Genomic DNA, 18,462 nt, shown 5'->3' with positions numbered 1-18,462 from the left:
GAAAGACAATCTACAGTACCATATTGGCTGAGGGATCCCCAGGAGAGGAGACTTAGATAGGCTACTGTAAAAACTATATTAATCTGAGATTAAGCTTTACTACATAATCAGCTAGCTGAATATGGTCTTCAAATGAAGAGCAGCAAAGAGCAGAACATTTAGAGTGGTATAAGTTAGACGTTAAAGCTCAGGGCCAGAGAGTTTAGTTTAAGATTTATGGTCACAACAGAATTTGATTGACAGCATTGGAAATCTTCAGTACAGACCCTATGTTCCTCCAGGAACAAAGAGGACTAAGTAAGAATGTAAGATTTACCTTGAAGTACTAATATGACCATGACTTACATTATAGAGTAAGCATATAGCCTAAACTCAAAAGGAATCGTGCAGTGGGGAATATGCACTAAAAGGCTTTGTATCCTGAGGATGAGAAGTACCCTGTGCATGTTGAATCAAACACTGTGGGGATGAATCTAAGTACGGAAGTGACACTGGCTGACAACAAAGCCCAAGTCTGCACAATACTGCTAAGTCTCACACTGAAAGTCGTGATTGTAGAACATTTTAAATAAAATAAAAGTTTTGGTCTCGACACAGGTTTGCATGTGTTAAAGCAGGTGAAGCGAAATGCTTTCGTTACTAGCTCCAACAGTGCAGTAGAATGGCTAGCAACAAATAGAAAATAAAAACAAGAAATCACAATCCAAAGTAGATACAGTGCCTTCAGAAATGATTCAAACTCCTTGACTTATTCCACATATTGTTGTGTTACAGCCTTATGATACACACAATACTCCATAATTACAAAGCAAAAACAGGTTTTTAGAATTTTTTGGCAAAAAAAAGAAGAAAAGAAATAACTTATTTACATACGTTTTCAGACCCTTTGCTTTGAGATTCAAAATTGAACTGAGGTACATCCTGTTTTCATGAATCACCCTTGAAATGTTTCTACAACTTGATCGGAGTCTACCTGTTGTAAATTCAATTGATTGGACATGATTTGGGAAAGGCACACACCTGTCTATATAAGGCCCCACAGTTGACAGCACATGCCAGAGCAAAAACCAAGCTATGAGGTCGAAGGAATTGTCCGTCGAGCTCCGAGACAGATTTGGAGAATGGTACCAAAAAAATTGTGCAGCATTGAAGGTCCCCAACAACACAGTGGCTTCCATCATTGTTATATGGAAGAAATTTGGAAACACCAAGATTCTTCCTAGAGCTGGCTGCCCGGCCAAACGAGCAATCGGGGGAGAAGGGCCTTGGTCAGGGAGGTGACCAAGAACCCAATGGTCACTCTGACAGAGCTCCAGAGTTCATCTTTGGAGATGGGAGAACCTTCCAGAAGGACAACCATCTCTGCAGCACTCAACCAAAATCAGGCCTTTATGGCAGAGTGGCCAGATGGAAGCCACTCCTCAGTAAAAGGCACATGACAGCACCCTTGGACTTGCCAAAAAAGCATCTAAATGACGCTCAGACCATGAGAAACAAGATTCTCTGGTCTGATGAAACCAAGATTAAAATATTTGGCCTAAATGCCAAGCGCCACATCTGGAGGAAACCTGGCACCATCCCTACGATGAAGCATGGAGGTAGCAGCATCATGATGTAGGGATGTTTTCAGCGGCAGGGACTGGGAGACTAGTCAGGATCGAGGCAAAGATGAACGGAGCAAAGTGCAGAGAGATTCTTTATGAAAACCTTCTCCAGAGCGCTCAGCACCTCATACTGGGGCGAAGGTTCACCTTCCAACAGGACAACGACCCTAAGCACACTGCCACGACAACACAGGAGTGGCTTCGGGACAAGTCTCTGAATGTCCTTGAGTGGCCCAGCCAGAGCCCGGACTTGAACTCGATCTAACATCTCTGGAGAGGCCTGAAAATAGCGGTGCAGAAACGCTCCCCATCCAACCTGACAGAGCTTGAGAGGATCTGCAGAGACGAATGGGAGAAACTCCCCAAATACACGTATGCCAAGCTTGTAGTGTCATACCCAAGAAGACTCAAGGCTCTAATCACTGCTAACGGTGCTTCAACAAAGGGTCTGAATACTTATGTAAATGTGATATTTCATGGTTTTATTTTTAATAAATTAGAACAAAATTATAAAAACCTGTTTTTACTTTGTCATTATCGGGTATTGTGTGTAAATTGATGAGAAAAAAACAGCAATTGAATAAAATTTAAAATAAGACTATACCTTAACAAAATCCGGAAAAAGTCAAGGGGTCTGAATACTTTCCGAATGCACTGAATATTAGGATGAGCTTTGTTTGAGAATACAGTATATACATACACAGTGAGTAAACAACAGTATATACCGTAATTTCCGGACTATAAGCCGCAACTTTTTTCCCACGCTTTGAACGTCGCGGCTTAAACAATGATGCGGCTAATATATGGATTTTTCCCGCTTCAATTTTGTGACGTGCTCAGTTTTTTGGCAGCATGAAGCTTTCATTAGACCAATGAAATTGCCGAACGGGTTAAGGTCAAACATCTTTTTAGTTTACTGTTTAGATTAAATCGAGCGCTCTCAAACTTCCCATCATTCTGATTACGGTAGTCATTGTGTCACCCTGATTCCTGGGGGTACAACAAAATATTTGCAGCCACTCGACATCAGTGTAAATCGTGCATTTAAGGTGGCGCTCCGTGTTCAGCGGGAGGCTTGGATGACAAGTGGGGAGAAAGCCTTCACTAAAACGGGCCGCATGCGAAGAGCAACTTATGGTCAAGTCTGCCAGTGGGTCCTGACAGCATGGAGCATTGTCAAAAAATCCACTATCATCAACGGGTTTCAAAAGGCTGGACTGCTGCATGTTGAAGAGGGCTCAGCAGGGGATTTGCCTCCAGATGAAAGTGACAAGAGCGACAATGAAAACGATCCAATATCGGATGAAGCAATTCTGAGGCTATTCAACTCCGACACCGAAGGAGATGGTTTCAGTGCACAGGAGGAGGAAGATGGTGACCAATGACTTTCTTGGTAGGCTACCGTTTACTGCTAATTTTTTATTTTTGTTACAAGCCGTGTTTCGTTAAAGCCTATTTATTTTTGTTACAAGCCGTGTTTCGTTAAAGCCTATTTATTTTTGTTACAAGCCATGTTTCGTTAAAGCCTATTTATTTTTTGTTACAAGCCGTGTTTCGTTAAAGCCTATTTATTTTTGTTACAAGCCGTGCTTCGTTAAAGCCCATTTATTTTTGTTACAAGCCGTGTTTCGTTAAAGCCTGTGTAAAGTTCATTTGTTTCAATGTACCAGTAGGCACCTGCGGCTTATAGACATGTGCTGCTTATTTATGTTCAAAATAATATTTTTTTTAAAATTCAATGGGTGCGGCTTATATTCAGGTGCGCTTAATAGTCCGGAAATTACGGTAAACAGAATATGAGGTGACCAGCATTCAATGACTATTACATTAGGCATCAGCCTCAAGGTGCAGGGTTGAGTACCGGGTAGATAGCCGGCTAGTGATGGCTGTTCAACAGTCTGATGGCCTGGTGATAAAAACTGTTTCACAGTCTTTCGGTCTCTGTCTGCTAGATGGTAGCAGAGTGAACAGCCTGTGCTCGGGTGGCTGAGGTCCTTAATGATCTTCTTGGCCTTCCTTGGACAGAGTGCTGTAAATGTCCTGGAGGTCAGGCAGTGTGCCACCGGTGATGCGTTGGGCTGACCACACCAACCTCTGGAGAGCCATGAGGTTGATCGTGGTGCAGTTGCCTTACCAGGCGGTGATGCTGCTCGACAGAAGGCTCTCAAAGGTGCATCTGTAGAAGATCCACAATCAGCTGTTTCACTGTGTTGGCTAATATAAAAGAGCGGAGTTGGAGCAGCCTGTGGCAACGTGCAGGCTGGCTGTATTATTATTAGTGATGTTGGCCCTGATGCGAGGAGGTAGCAGCAAGCAGGGGCCCTGTGGTAAAAAGCCTAGAGGAGGAAGGGAGGGACGCAAGCAGCCAGCCAGGCTGTTCAACAGAGGCACAGACAGATGCCAGATGGGAGAGACAGATACAGCCCAAAGCTAGGCATAGGGGCATCAGGGAGCGGGTATTAATATGAATATGCAGTTTATTGGGATGAATCTTATCCTGGAGGCAGAGCGATTTCTACTAGATGGGCCAGTGGCAAAGTAAAAATGTGCTATATATCGTAAAAATGTATGTAAACAAAAATGTGCTTTTCGGACTTAATTTAAAGTTAGGCATAAGGTTAGCAGTGTGGTTAATGTTCGGCTTAAAGTTAGGTTTAGGTTTAAAATAAGATTTTATGACTTGTGCCAGCTAGTGACTACCCTACAGAGCTGCCTGCAGTACATGAGTCATCCCAATAAATGCCAATCTGCTATTAATATGGGCACTGTACAGCAGCCTCAAAGTACAAATAAACAACTCACAGTTCAGTTCATTCAATCATCTTTCCAGTGGTGTAAAGCACTTATGTAGAAGGACAAAAATTTTCCAATTCACACACTTATCAAGAGAACAACCCTGGTCAGCTCTACTGCCTCTGATCTGGCAGACTTACTAAACACACATGCTTAATATGTAAATGATGTTTTGAGTGTTGGAGACAGCCCCTGGCTATCCGTAAAAAATAAATAACTAACCAAATGAAATGGTGCCGTCTGGTTTGCTTAATATATAGATTTTTTTTTAAAGTATTTAACACTTATAATATTGATACTTAAGTATATTTTAGCAATTACATTTACTTTTGATACTTAAGTATAAGTAAAACCAAACACGCTTTGACTTTTATCCAAGTAGTATTTTACTGGGTGACTTTCATTTTTACTTTTCTATTAAGGTATCTTTACTTAAGTATGAAAATTGGGTACTTCTTCCACCACTGATTGATTCTTTCAGACAAGTCAGACAGACAAAGTACCCTGCATGCAAACACTACCATTGTAGTGAACAAACAACTACATTTACATGTCCATAAATAACAGTGAAATATAAATTAAAGCGTTCAATTTCATTGCCATGGCAGCTCATCATATACTCATTATCTATGCAAACAGCATTTTACTCAAACACAGAACAAATGCTGTAAACAGTCGAAAATGCGTGACACATTTCAAAATGTCACCACAGGTGGTGGTAGCAATGCAACGTGGCTGCTAAAATATCTCCAAATGTCACATTGCAGTCTCTTTACAAGAACCAGAGCGTGAATTAATGCCAACGTAAGTCATGAAAACGACCAAGAGATGAACAACAAAGGAAGGTGATAGAGTCCTTCTTGTCCCTCTTTCTTATCCATAGATTTACAATCTCAATGGTTTACAAACAATTAGCCAGGAGTGATTTTTCTCCATGTGCCATAAGTGCTATAACACGAGTGGTAAACGGGATAACGGACAAGAAATGCCATTGCACCTCTATAAGTATAGTCCTGCATTAGCCAGAAGGCAGGTTAAGGTATCATATCCACTAGGAGGGAGAGGAGACGAAACTGAAATACAAACAGCATTATACAAGGCAGGAACAGAACAACAATCATCATATTCATATAGAACTGTCATCACCAGTTATTGTATCATACTTGCTGAGTGACTGGAGTCAGTGACACTTAGTCATCATAACTAATCATGGAGAATGAAGAGGCTTTCTCTCTCTGTATTGTCAGAATCTGACATTTAAGTTTGAGGATTAGGCTGTGTGCATGGTACAAGAGCCTGTAGCTAGGAGACAGAGGTACTTCAGATGGTGCTTCTGCACTCTGAAGTCAGGAGGGGGAATGAGAAGAAAGGAGAGAAGTCGTTCCACCTCAAAAAGCACAAGAGGATTGAGACACCCACCATCTCAGATTGTTCTGAAATCATTTCTGTAGTTAGAAACAGATAACATTAGCATTCCTGCAACATTATTTTGTTTAAATATAATTTTATTTCTGAGAAACTAAGTTCATTGATTGCACCCAAATTGGCCATTTTAAATTATAGGATTCATATAATATTAAATAAATATAGTACACAACATCTGATTTGGATCCCCCCCCAAAAATCGAACAATGAGTAAGACATGAGGATTCCAAAGAAAGGGTCAAAAGCCACACACGTACCCCACACGTCAATCCCAACCCATCAACAAGTACACAGTATCAGTTCGAGGAGTAGTATGGAGCTGCGGATCAGAGTATTGTTTCTTCATCCTATGTAAAGAATTCTCAATGAATTTGGTGATGTTTTTTCCCCTGTTCAGAGAAAGCCATTGAAGTTGTTAGGTTTATGCCCCATCCTACATCACCAGGTTCTGACCACTACAGGGTGCTGTTCCTGCTATTAGTTAATCCCCCCACCCCCTCAATGTTAAAGGGATAGTTCACCCAAATTACATATTGGTTTCCTTAGCCTGTAAGCAGTCTATGGACAAGGTACGACAGCAACCCATGCTTTGATTTTGTTTACCTGGCCACTGTTTCGAAGGTACCATTGACTTACATTGGATTTGTGCAACAAATGTTACAACGGTCCCGTGTGGCTCAGTTGGTAGAGCATGGTGTTTGCAACGCCAGGGTTGTGGGTTCGATTCCCACGGGGGACCAGTACGGAATTAAAAATGAATAAAACAATTTAACGTATGCATTCACTACTGTAAGTCGCTCTGGATAAGAGGGTCTGCTAAATGACTAAAATGTAAAAAATGTAAAATGTTAGCATTTGAAACAGTGGCCAGGTAAACATAACCAAAACATGGGTTGCTGTCATACCTTTTCCATAGACTGCTTACAGGCTAAGGAAACCAAAATTAAATGTTCTAATGTGGGTGATTAAAAAATTATAAATCACCTAATAGCATGAACAGCACCATCTAGTGGTCAGAACGTGGTCATATAAGGATGTAGGATCAGGATGGGACATAAACCGAACTTCAATGACTAATTTCTGACAAGAAAAAAAAAATAACAAAGTTCACCGAGAATGCATTACATAAGATGAAGAAACAATACCCCAAGCCACAGCTCCATATTACTTGTCAAACATAGTGAACCGATATTGTATATTCATTGTTGGGTTGGGATTGGCAAGGGGGAGTCGGTTGGTGGCTTTTAACCATTTCTTTGGAATACTCATGTCTTACTCATTGTAAAAAAAAAAAGCATGTCCAAATCAGATGTTATGTACTATTTTTATTGAATATTATATGAATCCTATAACTTAAAAAATGCCAATTTGGGTGCAATCAATTACCTTAATTTCTCAAATCAAATTATATTTCAACAAAATAATGTTGCAGGTGTGCTAATCTTACTCGTTTCTAACTACAGAAACGATTTCAGAACAATCTGAGAGGGTGGGTGTCATGGCTTGCTGAAATGACATGGAACAACACAGATGAAAGGAAAGGTGAGATTAGGAGACTGTCAACAAGCTGCCTAAGCCGAGGCACAGTCAACACGTAGGAAATGTGAGGTATCCGCTGATTACTTAGAAACAATGCTTCATCACAATGGAGCTAAACACACAACAGACCTGCACCAGACAGATGTCTTTATCGTGAGGCGCAATTGATTTCGGAGTCAAATTCTCTAACGTCAAACACTGTTAAGATGCAATGAATGCGTTAGGGGTAAATAATGAAATAAGCCTCTATCAGAATGGCTGCTCGGTGGTGAAGACCTGCCAATTGCCACAGTTGGAAAATTAGATCAAGTAGTGGTAATGGTTCCTTCAGCTGGCAGTAGATAACCAGAGACAGTACTTGACAGTGACTATTACCACTAAAGATAAGCATCAGGGCAACCTGGAATGGAATAATAGTGAGTCATTCCGGTTCCATACTGAAGTTCTACTTCCATATAAAGAATAAAATAATTCTGCTTCCAGCCAGACAAAAAATAACTGCTGTTGTCTTTATGATGCAACTCTATGTAGGAGGCACACCGGTCTATCTGGAGTTCCCTTTCAGTTATTTGACACCATAGTACACCCACCACCTCCACTGCATCTGCAAGCCATCAGAGAGAGATTGAAAGAGGGAGACAGGGAGAGGTGAACACGAGGTGGAGGAGAGATGAGCCAAGGGAGATCTCCACCGACGCACCCACCTCCATAGAGGAGCTAAAAACATCACCAAATTCATTGAGAATGCTTTACATAGGATGAAGAAACAATACTCTGATCCGCAGCTCCATACTACTCGTCAAAAAGAGAACTGATACTGTATACTTGGAGCTATGGTTGCTTGGAAGCTACAGAGAGGGGGCCGCAGCCCAGCAGCCCCGGCTTTCATGCTAAACCTGTTAACGCAGGATTCACAAAGCCTTGGTCTGGAAGGCCTGCGGAGATGAAACCACATAGATCTCCTAATAAAACAGGCTCCACAGGAGATGTCAAGCGGAAGGAGGGATTAACTACTGTACCTGATGACTAGCGTTGCACTCGCCGGAGAGACAAAAGGTAAAATGGGGTACCCATCTTCATGCCATGGTGATGGAATGGAAGTCAGTGCATTTTTCTCCCCTACAACTGAACGTCAAGGTTAAATTTCACATAGTGGCACAGTAATGAATCATTGTTGGGTCGGAGAAGGGCTGAGTAACATTAAAACAACAACGAGCATGCCATCCACCCTGCAATCTTTAAAAAAAAATGTTTATAAGACTTAGGGGGTAGACCACCATTAATATTGCAGATAGATTGTAGCTTCCATCAATGTAATTGTCTGCATCACTTCCAATCTCCCATATTTTTTTTTTGTGAAACAGTTCACAAAACTCACAGTTCGGTACGGTACAGTGGTGTCACGGTTCGGTACGGTTTCGATACATCGACAAAATAAATGTAAGTTTGTATTTAGATTTTCCATTTATTATAATAGTAAACATGGGTAGCAAAGGGACAACAAAAAACAGCAGTGTCTGCCTTATAACATGAAATAAAATAGTCATTTAAAACAGAACTTCAACAAGAGTGCATAGTCCAGCAGCATATATCAACATTAAGTCACATAGCAGTGCCTTAAACAAAATAGGACCACTTGAGATGGGTTACTTGAAAAAAAAAGAAAAAGAAGATAAAACTAGCAGATTTTCAAGTTTTTCTTTAAGAAGATTAGTCTATCTACATTATCTGCAGTGAGCACAGATCGGCTTGCTGTGACAATGTCAGCCGCTGTGGAGAATACCCTCTCGCTAGGGACAGAGGTCCCAGGCACAGTCAGGTAGCGCCTTGCTAAAATGGCAATATGAGGGTATATTAACTCTTTGGTCTTCCACCATGTAAGTGGATCAGCATCCAGGGGAATACAGTCCACTTGCCTGTATGAGGTCACCAGCTCCTCTATGACCTTGATCTTTGACTTGGTTCCCTGCTCCTGGGACGTGAACAACTCCTCAAAAAGCTCAGCCATGGCAGACTTCTTTTCTGGAGGACAACCCCTGTCGTCTGTCATCTCTGGAGAGGGCTTGACCCTGTAGAATTAAATTAGATGAAAATTACTATCTCTGAAGTGGCTTAAAAATATAATTTGTTGTTAGAAATATATCAGACACTATTATGACAAATTACAATTATTACCTGTTGTATATTGGTCACAATCTCTGCTGTGAGCTCATTGTAGACTCTCAGACGAGCAGCAGCATCCAGGTGCAGCAGGGATTTGAACCGGGGGTCCAAAGCGGTGATCTTGTGTAAGAAGTCTTGGACATCAGGGTCAGCATATCTAGGCTCCAGGTTAACTCTGATAGCAGTCTTGACATCCTTTTACTGTGGGTTCATCTTCATCAGATGCCACCATTGATTTCAGGATCATTGTTTTCGTAGGCAGGACCATGGAAACTGATGGAATGCGCTCAGTGCATATCAGTGTTGTGACTGTTTTGAGAGGTTTGCACACTTTGATAACTTCCTCTGCTAGTCTTATGTCATTTTCAGCCAAAGACACAATATATTTGACATTCTTCCTCAAAGCTTGATCAGTCAGTGTAGAATACACCACAACTTTCTGCTCAAGGTATCTCTCAACCATGTCATGGCTTGAATTCCATCTAGCAGGGACATCCTGGATTAGTTTGTGGTTTGGCAGCTTCAACATCTCCTGTTGTGTCTTGAAAACATGAGCAGCAGTTGTGCTTTTATGAAAGAAGGATACCACCTTCTTGGTCTTGGCTAGGAGGCGAGAGATTGGATTCACTGACATAGCTTTTTGAGATGCAGATTAATAACGTGAGCAAAGCATCCTATCTGTGGCCCCAATCCAGCTAGTGCAACTGCATTTACAATATTTCTAGCGTTGTCAGTGGTCACAGCAATCGTTACATTATTCCTCTCCAACTTCCACACTGCAACTACATGTTAATTTATACGGCATTGGTTTATGCAATATATATTTTTTTACAATGAAATATATTTTCCTTGCTATAATATATGATTAATGTATTGTTAAAAAAAAGAAAGATATAGATGTACTATTGTAAAGTGGTTGTTCCACTGGATATCATAAGGTGAATGCACCAATTTGTAAGTCGCTCTGGATAAGAGCGTCTGCTAAATGACGTAAATGTAAAAATGTAAATGGGTCACTTAGAAATGTCCTTGTTTTCCATGAAAACATACATGAAATGAGTTGCAAAATGAAAAGGAAATACAGTCAAGACGTTGACAAGGTTATAATGATTTTTAATTTAAAATTATAATGGTGTCCTTCAAACTTTGCTTTCGTCAAAGAATTCTCCATTTGCAGCAATTACAGCCTTGCAGACCTTTGGCATTCTAGTTGTCAATTTGTTGAGGTAATCTGAAGAGATTTCACCCCATGCTTCCTGAAGCACCTGCCACAAGTTGGATTGGTTTGATGGGCACTTCTTACGTACCATGCGGTAAAGCTGCTCCCACAACAGCTCAATAGGGTTGAGATCCGGTGACTGTGCTGGCCACTCCATTATAGACAGAATAGAAGCTGACTGATTCTTCCCTAAAAAGTTCTGGCATAATTTGGACCTGTGCTTTGGGTCATTGTCCTGTTGCAGGAGGAAATTTGCTCCAATTAAGCGCTGTCCACTGGGTATGGCATGGAGTTGCAAAATGGATATATAGCCTTCCTTCTTCAAGATCCCTTATACCCTGTACAAATCTCCCACTTTACCACCACCAAAGCACTCCCAGACCATCACATTGCCTCCACCATGCTTGACAGATGGCATCAAGCACTCCTCCAGCATCTTTTCATTTTTTTCTGCGTCTCACGAATGTTCTTCTTTGTTATCCGAACACATCAAACTTAGATTTGTCTGTCCATAACACTTTCTTTCCAATCTTCCTCTGTCCAGTGTCTGTGTTCTTTTGTCCATCTTAATCTTTTCTTTTTATTGGCCAGTCTGAGATATGGCTTTTTCTTTGCAACTCTGACTAGAAGGCCAGCATCCCGGAGTCGCCTCTTCACTGTTGAGACTGGTGTTTTGCTGGTACTATTTAATGAAGCTGCCAGTTGAGGACTTGTGAGGTGTCTGTTTCTCAAACTAGACACTAATGTATTTGTCAACTTGCTCAGTTGTGCACCGGGGCCTTCCACTCTTCTTTCTATTCTGGTTTTACGAGCACAGTATGTTTTACATTAGTTATCTTGTTATTAGTCCCAACCTTCAGATCCATTAAACCCCTCCCACCTATCTCTTAACACCATCCATATTGGATTTCTATTTGCCATATATTTTTCAACTGTGCTGTTTCACAAAAGTTCTGAACCTTTCTATTCTCATGGTTTCTACAGATTGTAAATTGAAAATAAACATTTTTGCTTAAAGTATTATATTATTGATCGATTGACTATGACTTTTCAGAAAGACCAGTAGTGCTATTTGCCCGGTTAGCTCCAGGTAAATATTGCAATTCTTCAGCAATTCCTGGACCTGTGACCAAAAACAAGCTACATATGGACAGTACCAAAACAAATTATCTAATGATTCTGCCTCTTCGCAGCAGAATCTGTAGAGCTGTGAAGGTTGTATCCCCCATATAAATAACATTATGTTGGCTGCAAGAATTCTGTGTAATAATTTAAATGGAAAAATTCTACGTTTTGAATCCAGCATCATTTTGCATATCAGTTCATAAACCATGTGCCATGGAATCGGTATGTCAAAAATCTCTTCCCAACTATTTTGCAATCGATATGGCACGGCTGTAATTTCTTTGGTCTTTAAATGAAACTGATACTTTTTATTTATCAACATTTTCTTTAAACAATTATGGTCTTTAATGCAGGGCCGACAGACAAGTTCCTTACTTTCTCCCCCTTCCACTTTCCTCTTCCATTTTTGAGGTAATGTTGCAACTAGTTGGATGTAATTTTGGGTAGAGCAGACATTTCCATATGTTTTAGTTAGCTGCATGTATGACATAACTCCACCAGTCGTATTTATGACATCATTTACGAAGATACCCTTTTTAAACAATGTTTTAAAATCAATTAGTATATTTGAGTTTAACCACAATATTTGTTGTATTATTCGTTCTGTCTTTCTGGTGGATTAAATTGAAATTGCAACCAATTTTCTATGGCTTGTTTTAAAAATAGCGATATTTGTGAGATGATTTCCTTTTCAAATAACTGAAAGTGAGAGGTTGTAATCTAAATAAAGGGAAAAAGGCCTTTCTTGAACATAGTAAGAAAAGCTCACCCTAATTTGTTAGAAAACTAGTTTGGATTTAAGTATAGCTTTTGAATGACTGAAGCCTTTAGTGAGAGGTCTAATGCTTTAATATGTAATAATTTTTGCCCTTCGAATTCTTATTCATTAATTTTGTCTGACTTGCCGTTCCAAATAAAATTGAATATTTTTTTCTCATATAATTAAAACTGTTCGCTAGGTGTAGGCAAGACCATAAGCAAATAGGTAAACTGGGATATGACTAAAGAGTTTTCCACAAATAGAAAGTTATTTACCTTTCCATGGTAGCAAGATCTGATGAATTTTTGTTAACTTTCTATAAAAATTTATTGGAGAGATAATTTATTGATTTTGGTATATGTATACCGAGTATATCCACATCACCATCAGACCATTTTATTGGTAAACTACATGGTAAAGTAAAAGTAGCATTTTTTGTGATTCAATACGTAATATCACTTATCATAATTTGGTTGTAATCCAGAGAGATTAGAATAATTATCTAGATCCTCTATGATGCTGTGGAGGGATCCAAGTTGTGCATTTAAAAGAAAACATGAATCATCAGCATACAATGACAACTTTGTTTTTAAGCCCGGTATTTATAATCCCTTGATATTATTGTTGGATCTGATTTTAATAGCTAACATTTCGATGGCCATAATAAATAGATATGCCGATAGTGGACAACCTTGTTTTACTCCTCTTCACAGTTCGAGAAGTAGCCATTATTTACTATTTTAATCCTAGGGTTACTATACATGATTTTAACCCATTTTATAAGATATTCTCCTAAATTGAAATGTTCCAGGCAGGCATTTATATATAAACTCCAGTCGTACTTTATCAAAAGCCTTTTATGAACAGCAGGCCTGGTTTCCCAGATTTTTCATAGTGTTCTATTGTTTCCAGTACTTGCTTTATATTATCTCCAATGTATCTTCCATGTAAAAAACCTGTCTGATTAGAATGAATAATGTCCGACAATACCTTTAATTCTATGCGCTATATATTTTGCTAGAATTCTTTGCATCACAGCCCCCAATCTTTATATTTCCCACTTGTATCCTGTTTCAGTAATAATGAAATCTGACCTTGTTGAGTGTCTGATAATCTACCATTTACAAAGGAGTGGTTAAAATATGCTAATAACGGTCCTCTGAGTATATCAAAAAAGGTTTGGTATACCTCAACTGGTATGCCACCCAGCCCTTGAGTTTTCCTAGACTTAAAGGCTGTAATTGCATCAAGAAGATCCTCCTCTGTACTTCACATGAGTCTTTCTGTATGTCTTAATTTGGCATTATTAATGGGAAAGAAATCCATACAATTAGCTTCAGTTAGAGGAGATGGAGGAGAAACGAAAACATATGCTTAAAGTACTTAGCTTCCTCTTTCAAAATATAATTTGGTGAATCATAGGTGACTCCGTAATTTTGGGGGGATTTAACCCCTTTTTCTCCCCCAATTTCGTGGTATCCAATTGGTAGTAGTTACAGTCTTGTCTCATCGCTGCAACTCCCGTACGGACTCGGGAGAGGCGAAGGTCGAGAGCCATGTGTCCTCCGAAACACAACCCAACCGCACTGCTTCTTGACACAATGCACATCCAACCCGGAAGCCAGCCGCACCAATGCGTCGGAGGAAACACCGTACACCTGGCGACCTGGTCAGCGTGCACTGCACCCGGCCTGCCACAGGAGTCGCTAGTGCGCGATGAGACAAGGATATCCCTGTGGCCAAACCCTCCCTAACCCGGATGACGCTGGGCCAATTGTGCGCCGCCCCATGGGCCTCTCGGTCGTGGCCGGCTGCGACAGAGCCTGGGCGCGAACCCAGAATCTCTGGTGGCACAGCTAGCACTGCGATGCAGTGCCTTAGACCACTGCGCCACCTGGCATCATTTGTAACAAGTTTCAGTAAATTATTTTTGGTAGCATTTCTATGCAGAAGATTAAAAAAATAATTTGGTGCCTTTTCCCCCATATTCCATCCAGTTTGCTTTATTATTCTAATATATTACATTTGATCTTTGTTGAATAAGTTCTATTTTTTTGTTTTTCCTTATTTTGAGCCTCGATGATACAGTTCTTACTGGGATCTATCTGTTCTGTTTCCCTTTGTTAGTATGGGCTCCTTTGACCTAAATTGCTTTTGTTTTAGAGATGAGTACTGAATTGCATGGCCTCCCTGCATTCTTTCACCTCCCTCTCTCTATGCCTCCCTGCAGACCACAGGTCTGATAGCAGCGCACACCTTCGCAACAAATCGCATATGAAGAACTTACCTTCAACCATCCTGCTGGTCTGTTTAATATTGATATTAACAAACGTCCTAATTACGCCTTGATCGAATAAAATGGTGGGTGATAACGTCATGTAAGGCGCTTGGTGATGTGTAGTATTTACAATGCCCAGGTCACCATTCTTCTGGTGAAAAAACATCACTACCACTGCAACCTCCGTGCTTTATTGAACGGTCTGTCCCCGAGTGCTTGGTTCTCATCAACCCTGAACTCCTACGCTGTACCAGATATAATAAAAGCATGTTTTACAAAGGCTGTGAAGGTAACAATCACAGGGAACGAGATAAAACAAGGGCACCCTACAAACCCTACTCCAAAAGTAGTGCACTACATAGGGGGTAGGGTACCATTTGGGACACACACAAGATCACATCCCTACTCCTAGCTGCCCCGCCCCTCTTCTCTCAGAGGAAGCTGCTCTGAGGCTGAGAAGACAGTAGTTCAAGAGGCAGCCAGCCTCTGAACTAAGTAGTGAGAGTATTGGAGCATTTTTTTTTTTACATATAACACATTCAATAAATAATGTGCAATTAACAAAAAGGCTCTGAATTAATTTCAGAGCCACAGCTGGTGTGACTGTCTATCTGATAAAAATGCAGTTGCATGTAAATTGTCTGTTTTCGCCTGAGAATCTTTCACTCAAAATATTAATATCATTATGCAGGGTTCTCCCCAAAGCAGGTAAGAGAGGAGCTGTGCCACCTTGTGGACTGACTGCACCACTATGTACATTTTTATGTTTTAAAAAAATATGGCAGTTACAGGTGTTCAAAAACTCAGAAATGTCTGATTCCAAAGTGGGGCACTGCCCACCTCTGGGAACTCCTCCCGGCCGTACTCAGCAGCACCACCGTCTTAATAAATCCTGGGGAGAATCCTGACATGGATCATTCTCAGATAAAACTGCAGGATCAGCCCAAAACATTCATTAACTAACAATCTGATACAAAACTGAATTTCTCGTCAGAGAATCTCACATTTGAAGTGATGAAATCACACCTAAGAAAAAAAAAGAAAAAGTGTTAAACGGGGGTGTTTATGAGATATCTGCACTGAGCACTAATCAGTAGCTTAGGAATGGAAACAAGCTACTCACATCTACCACAGAATAGTGACACCTTATTCTCTTTCAAAAGACTCAATTCTCCTCTGAAGCGTATAAAAGTAGCTCCAAAATGGCTGCTCCCGGAGCACTGCACTGGCTATATCAGATTAGGGGACAGTCTTATAGAGACACACACAAGATAAGCTCTATAGAATAGTGGTCATAGTTCAGTGGCACAGTCCCCTGCAAAACTGAGATTCACTCTAATCTACAGAGGGGAGGGCGTACGGCCCTGCCATTCAGGACCTCTATACCAGGCGGAGTCAGAGGAAGGGACTAAACATTTTCAAAGACTCCAGCTACCCATGTCATAGACTGCTCTCTCTGCTACCGCATGACAAGCGGTACTGATGCACCAAGTCTGGAACCAACAGGATCCTGAACAGCTTCTACCCCCAAGCCGTAAGACTGCCAAATGTTCAGTTAAAGGTGCAATAATTTGCCCGTGTTGCAAAAAATCGAATAGATCGCCTAATTTCAGAGGATCATTGTACCGTCTAAACCACTGTGAAATACATTTTCAATTACTAAAAATATTGTATTTTCAGCTGTTAAAAGCTGGTGTTCAAAACCGAAAGTAAGTTTCTCTAGTGTTGTAAGTGTATATGGAGACATACTACGTATCCAGACGTCATGCACAATGAGGGGGGGGGGAGAACACATTTACTGTATCAGTAAAACCACAGTAAATCACGTTCAGCATTAAAAGCCATCTGACGGCTGTGAGCAAACCACCAAGGCTTTCACAGAATCACGACACGTACACCATGAGCAATACTGTTTTGCCTCATCATTTCTTCCATACCTGCAATTTTCCATACCTGCAACTTTCACTCCACTCACTACATAGCACACTTCTATTGATCAGGGCTCTGGTCAAAATAAGTGCGCTATAAATGGAATGGACTGCCATTTGGGACGCAGACTAAGATGGGGTCCCGTATGGCTCAATTGGTAGATTATGGCAGTCCATTCGCTATATAAGAATATAGACTCAGTTGGTTGAGCCTCCCTGTTAAATACACAAGCTGACATGAGAGAGCATGGGACAACTGAGTAACAAGGCCTTGAGTCAAACAAGGTCAGAGTTTATGAAGCTGCGGCAGAGGACTTTTGGCTTTGATGGACGGATTCAATAAAACCATCATCAAATGAAAGAAATTCATGAGCAAGATGCTGTACACACTGCCATATTTGATTTGGTCAGTTCAGTGTAGCGATCACTGAAAGTGATATGCCACCGTGTGTATCCAAAACTGATCTTGGGCAAGTGACTGTCCAAGACTCGCTGACTCAGGATGAGTTTTATACCAAACAGTTCAGTATTCAAGATGAGTGATTATTTTGGATTGCAAATCCAATTGAAGGTGGTGGCAGTGGCACATCCACTTACTGCAGACATGAGTGTAGGCAGGGAGCTGACCCTCCAACATAAGAGCAAAGAGTTCATTTCCATTATGCTTCTGAACATATTCCCCACCAGTGCCTGAACCCTCCACTCTTCCAGCCCTAAAGTGATACCTAAAATCAAAATGAAATAAAACATTTGTGTCACATGTGCCAAATACAACAGGTGTAGACTTTACAATGAAATGCTTACTTACGAGCCCTTTCCCAACAATGCAGAGTAAAAATATATATATATATATATATATATATGAGGAATAGAAATACACAAGAAAGAAGCTACAGTATATACACAGGGAGTACCAGTCCCAGATCAATGTGCAGTGGCACAAGGTTTTTGAGGTAGATATGTAGCCTACATATAGGCAGGATGGTTGCTGGCTTAGAAGCTTAATGATGAATGAAAACACTACTTCTGAATTTTACACAACTGCAAAGCGATCTGGGATGCAACGGGAGCCTGAGGTACCAATAAGGACTTAATTCTGTCTGGTGTAATTCAGCAGTAAATTAGCACTTCGGGGTCCAATGCACACTCAAGTTCTGTAATGCTGAGCTTGTGGCGAGTCTGATGTTGAGGTGTATCACGTGTGTTCAACTTCCATATGAAAAAGGTAATGATAGGGATGATGATGCTTGTTGCATTATTTCCCAGAAAGCACCCGACACGGAGGTCCTCACACGACTGTCTGACAGAGCTTACAGCAACAGACAAAGAACGTGGCCATGTTCGAATACCCATATTTGCCATCAAAATACTAGGCATGTTAGGTATGCAAAAATAAGACGTTTTTATATGAAGTGAAATTTCAAAAATAAGTTTTAAATGTCAGGATGTTATATTAATTTACTATTTTCATCTAGTAGAATTTGCTGCACACTTTAGAGGAAGAGAATCATCTTTCTAGATTCACATGTTTGACAATAGCTGATAATGAGATAATGTCGGGCATCAGTGCAATTGCGCATTAGACGACGCGTTCTCTGGATGGGTAAGCCTAGTATGTTTATATATGT

The 18,462-nt window shown here is 40.6% G+C and overlaps 1 protein-coding gene across 1 annotated transcript in view; it reads right to left on the bottom strand.

Moving 5' to 3' along the window:
* The window catches only part of rngtt (RNA guanylyltransferase and 5'-phosphatase), a 149,594-nt gene that overhangs the window by 52,032 nt on the left and 79,100 nt on the right, over nucleotides 1-18,462 (bottom strand). The window lies entirely within an intron of this gene.

The sequence above is a fragment of the Salmo trutta genome, chromosome 1 (assembly GCF_901001165.1).
Source record: "Salmo trutta chromosome 1, fSalTru1.1, whole genome shotgun sequence".
Classification (NCBI taxonomy): domain Eukaryota; kingdom Metazoa; phylum Chordata; class Actinopteri; order Salmoniformes; family Salmonidae; genus Salmo; species Salmo trutta.
The sequence above is the reverse complement of the archived record's forward strand: the minus strand, read 5'-3'. Positions and strand labels throughout refer to the sequence as shown.